The sequence below is a fragment of the Capsicum annuum genome, unplaced genomic scaffold (assembly GCF_002878395.1).
Source record: "Capsicum annuum cultivar UCD-10X-F1 unplaced genomic scaffold, UCD10Xv1.1 ctg81504, whole genome shotgun sequence".
NCBI classification, from domain to species: domain Eukaryota; kingdom Viridiplantae; phylum Streptophyta; class Magnoliopsida; order Solanales; family Solanaceae; genus Capsicum; species Capsicum annuum.
Window position 1 is genome coordinate 23,365 of NW_025892230.1, and position 7,788 is coordinate 31,152.

Sequence of the window (7,788 nt, forward strand, 5' to 3'; positions counted from 1 at the left end):
CATCAAGACTCAGTTGCCCTTCTTTCTTCTGTTCCTTCCTTTGAATAATGATCGGGATAAAATTCTGTCTCGTTGTCTACTTCTTTGTATGAAAACACTAGGTGTTTACATTCAAAGGGGGCATGATGTAGACACGTAATTTTGTCCCTTCAATAATATTTCTTATTCCAATATCACACAATTTAACCCCATTTTATAATTTTTCTCCAAGAAAATAAATAATCACCTCATCTTTCACTTATTTATTTATTTATTTCTTTATTTTTGTTTCTATTCATATAACAAATCCTAACTAAATTTGTCATATTTTAAAGATTCCAATAATCCACCCAATCAGAAATAGACACCAAACCCTTACCCTACCTATTAAATTAGGACACCTCACCCAATACCACCTCACCACCCCCCACCCCCTCTCACGTGACCCCACCTTTTTTTTTCTTGTCCACAAAGAAAATACACAAAGGAACTTTCCAGGAAATTACCTAGGGGGATGGACCCACACGTCTCCTAAATCATTTTTTTTCTTTTCTTTTGAAATATACACACACAGTGCACGAGAAAAGGGGGATCATCATGACATTCTCACACACACCCCTTACAATTCTCTCACCATAGACAAACACCAACTTCATCATCAAGACTCCATTTTCTTTTCATTTTTTACACAGTAATACGCACACACTCTACATAGAGAGATCTTTACAAAAATAAAATACAGAGAAGGGAGCTCTATCAGAAGGGGGGACAAATTTCCATTTTTTAGAGGGGGATTCACCATCTTCCATTGACACAAAAAATACACACACACGCGAGAGATACAGTGAAATAACAAGATAAAGAAGTAAAAATGACGTGAGAAAAAAAAAAGAGAATCTCGGACTTTCGACTACTATTTCGGCAATGCCTTCGCCAAAAATGCGTCAAACTCACCGAATCTGTCCAAAATCACCGAAAAAGAGGTCGTTGGTCGGAGTCTGACTTTGAATCCACTAGCGCCACCAAGAGCTGCATCAAATTGGTCCTTTAGCCGACCTTTTTCTGATGCATCTGGCCGGAAAACATTTTCTCGGTCGTCTTCTGTTCTGTTTCATTGAAATATCGTTAAACGGGTGAAGTTCCAAAGGCAGGTCTCATTCTTTTTTTTTGAAATCATATTAGTGTTATATCAGTCTGTTGGGAGTGTATTCCGGCGATTTTTGGGTGGATTTAGGTGAGACTTGTGTACGGGATTTCGGTTTTGTTCATATTTATTGTTTTGGTATTCATCTGATTCATTGCAAATTTTGGTCGAATCGAAATTCGAGCTATCGTGCGACTGGTTTGTTTTCTCTACGGATTGGGAGAATCGAATTTAGGGTCATCGCGTTTTGGACTATTTTTCAACTGATTTGGAGAGTTGAGATTTCGTTAGTCTTCTCTAAGGTTCCGAAACGGTTCTTATTCTCTTCTTAAGTCAAGCGAAAGATCTTGAGGTCCAATTCTATCTTTATCCTTTTAATCTTCACGTAATTATGGATGATTTGTGTGTTTGGTATGCTTGAATCTTCATTGTGGTTTGTTTGTTTGTTGGGATGTGGATGTAAAATTTGATTGGTGGGTTGCATATTGAATTGATTTAATCAAGTTGAGATAGATGGGGAAGAATTGAGAAATGAAAAAATTGACAAAAAGGATAGATTCGTTTTAATTTTGATTTACTGTCGATATGAAAAGGATATTATCATGCTACGTTGAAACGAATAGGGTAATATAGGTTCGGGTAGGCAAATTTTAGAACTTGTATTTCGGTTGAATGTTGGAATGTGCGTGTGAATATTTCTTTCTAGTTTTGTCATATTTAATTCAAAATGTATTCATTTAGCTGGGGAATGTCCCGACACACATTGTGTTTATTCACCGGAGAATTCCCCAAAGTATTTTGTACTCGGAGGACGTCCATGATGAAGGCCCGAGGAATCGGGTAAAGCATAGGATCGTAGTTAGGATTAGTATAGGTTAGATAGGATTTATTTACACATTCTTTATTTTTGGACTATATAATTGGACTAAACATTATATTTTTGGGGTTTGTTTTGCTTTGTATTCGTTTGCTTGATTGTCGTGTGTTTATGTGGTTTATACATCTTTAGTTTCAAATTTAGCCGATATGCTCCACCAAGCGACCGTGGTCGAACCACGAGATTGAGGGGTGCCTAACACCTTCCCCTCGGTCAACAGAAGTCCTTAGCCGAAATCTCTGTTCGCAAACCAGTTTTAAAAGAGTCAAAACAATTTTGAAAAGGATTTTTCAAAGGTGACTTGGCGCACCGGATTATGCCAAGTGGCGACTCTGAATAAAAAATGTAAATAGTCCTTTTTTGAAACAAATTTTATAATTTTTGTCACTTTAATAATGAAAAACCCTTTCAACCTTAAAACGAAATCTTTTCAGGTGAAAAAGGGGTGTGACAACTAATAAGGCCTACATCGATCCAGTGCATATACAGAGTCGTAATCAACATGCTTATTGTAATGAAGTTGAAAAAGAGCTCGATGGTGAACCTTGGTTCTTTGATATCAAGCAGTACGTCCAGTCAGGAGAATACCCAACACATGCCACCAATGATCAAAAGAGGACTATTAGGCGTTTGGCTAGTGAATTTTTCTTAAGTGGGGGAATCTTATACAAGAGAACCCCGGATCTGGGACTTTTGAGGTGTGTTGATGCAAAAGAAGCTTCAACAATCATGGTTGAAGTTCATTCTGGAGTATGTGGGCCTCATATGAACGGTTATGTCTTGTCAAAGAAGATTTTCAGAACAGGTTATTATTGTCTTACTATAGAGAGGGATTTCATTCATTTTGTCTGAAAATGTCATCAATGTCAGGTACACGGTGATCTGATACATTCTCCTCCCGCTGAATTGCACGCAATGTCTTCTCATTGCCTTTCGTAGCTTGGGGGATAGACGTGATCGGGCCGATTGAGCCGAAAGTGTCAAATGGGCATAGATTCATTTTGGTGGCCATTGATTACTTCACAAAGTAGGTAGAAGCAATAACTTTCAAGTCTGTAACAAAGAAGGCGGTGGTGGATTTTGTTTATGCCAACATCATTTATAGGTTTGGAATTCTAAAGATGATCATTACAGACAACACTACCAATCTCAATATTCATTTGATGCAAGAAGTGTGCCAACAGTTTAAGATCGTACATCAAAATTCCACTCCATATCGTCCAAAGGCAAATGGCGTTACGGAAGCCGCCAACAAGAATATCAAGAAGATACTACGAAAAATGGTACAAGGGTCCAGACAATGGCATGAGAATTTGCCGTTTGCATTGCTAGGTTATCGTACTACTATTCGTACTTCAATAGGGGCAACTCCGTATTTGTTGGTGTACGGGACAGAAGCAGTCATTCCCGCAGAAGTTGAAATTCCCTCTCTTCGAGTTATTGTGGAAACAGAGATTGATGATGATGAGTGGTTCAAAACCCGATTGGAACAGTTGAGCTTGATTGATGAAAAAAGACTGACGTCGGTATGTCATGGTCAATTGTATCAGAAAAGAATGGCTCGTGCGTATAACAAAAAGGTACGCCCCAGGCATTTTGAAGTTGGTCAGTTGGTATTGAAGCGTATCCTTCCTCATCAGGTTGAAGCTAAAGGCAAGTTCTCCTCAAATTGGCAAGGTCCCTTTATTGTAAAAAAAGTGTTGCCCAATGGAGCCTTATATTTGACAGATATTGAAGGCAAAATGGCAAAAATGGCTATCAATGTTGATGCGCTCAAAAGATATTATGTATGATATTTTATCCTTTGTTGCTTCTATCGTATGTTTAGTACTTGCATTTTTTAAGATTAATATGATGAAGGCATTTCATTCTGCTATACAAACATTATGTCATCCTTTGTTTACCCCGTTTGAGCTTAGTTCTATTTTTCTTTCATATCCCTCTTTGGAATCAAAACAGAGTCAAAAGTAAAATTTCAAGAGAAGAAGAATAAAAGAAAGGCAAAAAAAAATAGTAATAAAAGAAAAGAAAAAAGAGAAAATTAGATCAAAACAAAGAACAAGCTGATGGAACTACGTGTGACCTGATTCTCCTCTCTTGGGAGTGAGATATGTAGGCTACCCTATTCAGGTCTCAGTCCAACCAAATCAAGATTTTTTAGAGTGACCCAGTCAACAAAACTGGGGCATGAGTTAATGTGTTGTTTGAGTCGATTCTAAAAGTTGTAAGTCCCACCTCTGCTTCAAGTGTCATTTGAGCCTCTTGTCATCCTTTTCTAACCGTATCCAAGATCCAATTTACAACCAAAGAAGGTCCTTTAGATCAATCTTTGATAATGTTAAGGATAAGCATACAATGGATATGATGACGCATTTTGGGGTACTACTTGTCTTCCTCAGCGTAAGAAATCAGGAAAGAAATGAAAATGAGAGAGTCTTATTGGTGAAAACCCTCGCGGGCACCATAAGGTGATGTGAGTTGAGAGAAATAAAAAATGAGAGAGTCTTATTGGTGAAAACCCTCACGGTCACCACAGGGCGATAGTGAGCCGAGAGAAAAATGAGAGAGGCTTGTTGTCGAAAACCCTTCAAGGCGCCACTAGCCAAATGAGGTCGTAAATATAATTGACCTAAGGAAGTAACTTAGTTTCAAGACCGTTAACTCAACAACAATTAGTAGAAAATTTGGATGAAAAGATCAAGCTACTTAATCCAAAATGCATGGTATAATCATTAGAGTTGACTGTCATTTTTTTGATGAATTTGTCATTTCTTTGTTTCAAACGGGGACATTCATTGTCTTTTCTTTCTTCTCTTTATTTTTGTTTATCTTTCTTGAGTCAGTTATCCAAATAAAAATTGTCATTCTGTTTTCTTTTCTTGTCTTTGAGTCAAGTTCGTGTCAAAACAAGTGAGAAAAGATTACTAAACTAGCTACCAGCTTTATTAATTGCACAAAGCAAGACAAAAGCTAGCACATAAAAGAGACATGATTGTAAGCCAAAAAGGGTATGTAAAAGTTTTGTCAACAGAGAAGTCGGGGAACTAATGGAAATACCAAGGTTCAAAGGTCTATCTGAGAAGCATGACAAAGCAGAGATACTGTGTTTGTTTCTGTCACTCTTAATAACCTGAGTTTGAGTCAATGATGCAGAAAGCCAATGACATATGCTAATGGTTGGAAGCAAGGTTAAATGTGTTTGGGGCAAGAACGATTTCCTCGAAAGCCAAATCCATAAACCAGCCACCATGTTTTAAACTCAGAAGTTTTCTTTGTACGAAACATGAACAGGTTACCTTCAAATCAAGGATTTATAATCCCAAACAACAAAGGCCATAATTTCTCACTTCTACAAAGGCAAGAGGCAATATTGCTGCACAGGTTTGATAATCCAGTCATGGTAAAATTCATCAGCCTATATCCCTCGGAGACACACATTCTTGTCCAGGGATTTTAATTTTCATCTGTCGAGTGGTACACTTCTTAAATTGAGCCTTGACTCTTATAAGGCGTACCTTCTGGTCGATTCATTCCCATTGATTCCTATAAGACGTACCTTTTAGTCGAGTCATTCCCCTTGACCCCTAGAAGACATACCTTTTAGTCGAGTCATTCCCTATAAGTCCTATAAGATGTACCTTTTAGTCGAGTCATTCCCCTTGACCCCTAGAAGAAGTACCTTTTAGTCTAGTCATTCCCCTTTACCCCTAGAAGACGTACCTTTTAGTTGAGTCATTTCGCTTGACCCCTAGAAGACGTACCTTTTAATCGATGTCATTCCCTTTGACCCCTATAAGATGTACCTTTTAGTGAGTCATATCCCTTTGATTCCTATAAGACGTACCTTTTATTCTAGTCATCCCCCTTAATTCCTATAAGGCATACCTTTTAGTCGAATCATCCCTTGATTCCTATAAAACGTACCTTTTAGTCGAGTCATCCCCCTTGATTCCTATAAGACGTACCTTTTAGTCGAGTTATTTCTCTTTGATTCCTATAAGACGTACCTTTTAGTCGAGTATACCCCTTGATTCCTATCAGACGTACCTTTTAGTCAAGTCATCCCCCTTGATTCCTATAAGACGTACCTTTTAGTCGAGTCATCTCCCTTTGATTCCTATAAGATGTACCTTTTAGTCGAGTCATCCCCCTTGATTCCTATAAGGCGTACCTTTTAGTTGAATCATTCCTTGATTCCTATAAGACGTACCTTTAGTCGAGTCATTCTCCTTGATTCCCATAATGATGTGACTTGCACAAAAATCCTTTGATGATAAACTGGGACAACATTTAGTTCTTGTGTTTGGAACTTCACTTTTCTAGCAAATAAAATTTCTTTATAATAATCTTTTTTGGGGATAATTTTCTTTTTAGTTTTGATGTGATTTCAGGAGCCCGCCTGAAGAGCAGGACGAATAAATAAAAAGTCAAGCAACATGGTGAAGAAGTTGAAAGTCAAGCAACATGGTAAAAAGTTGAAAGTTAAACAGATCGATGAAATAGCAAGTCAAGAGCCCGCTTGAAGAATAGGGTGATGAAATTGTAAGTCAGGGGCCCACCTGAAGAACAGGGTGATAAAATTGCAAGACTGGAGCCCGCCTGAAGAACAGGGTGATAAAATTACAAGACAGGAGCCCGCCTGAAGAACAAGGTGATGAAATGGCAAGTCAGGAGCCCGCCCGAAGCACAAGGCGAATAAATGGAAAGTTAAGCAACAAGGTGAAGCAATTGAAGACCAAGCAACAAGTGATGAAATTGCAAGTCAGGAGCCCGCCTGAAGAATAGGGTCATGAAACTTAAGTCAGGAGTCCAACAGAAGTTGTATAGATAGAATTTTGTAATTTCATTTGTGTTAACTTGTAATTTTCATTTTGATTTAATGATAGAGCCGCAGAACGGAACCTCGATGGAACCTCACTCGACTCTCCAACTCGGTATAGTCCATTTCTTTCCAATCCTTTGAGACACCATCACTTGGTTCCTTCATAACTTGGGCGGGTAGGATGGCTTAAGTCAGAACTCGGTTGTTCCTCTTCTTTCTGTTTCTTCCTTTGAATAATGGTCGGGACAAAATTCTGTCTTATTGTCTACTTCTTTCTCTGAAAATACTTCGTGTTTATATTCAAAGGGGGCATGATGTAGACACCTAATTTTGTCCCTCCCCGATATCGTTTTTACCCATTTTTACTTTAACCTACTGTGTACTATCACCCATTTAATTATTCCCCACAAAAATACCACAATAACAAACTTCTAAACACTTTTGACACATCACCACCCCACCCCACTACCCCACCCACCCTATCCCTAGGCAGCCCCCCTTCACATTTTTATTCCTTTTCAACCATATGCACGACACGGACAGAGGATTTTTCCATTTTTTCTTTCTAAATAACAAAATGCACATACAGTGGGCAATAATTGCTCAATTTTTCTTTTTTTAAATACAATACACACACACACAAAACAACAAGGGGGACTCCTCCTTCTGAAACAAAAAAAAAAAACTCACCAAAAATACTCTCCACTCACACCCACAGTACATTGGAACAAAAAAAAAGAGGGGAGAACCCACATCATCATCATCCATATCTTCTACACTAACCCACCCAAAAACACGGATACACCGGGGAAACATTGACGATTTTTCCTTTTCTTCGTAAGAAACGCACACACACAGGGGGACGAGAAAGAGAGAGTCACACAGAGAGAGCTATAGAGGGGTACCGAGAAGACAGAGAGTGATCGGGAAGAGGGGATTGGTGCAAGGTTCGATCCTTCGCTAACT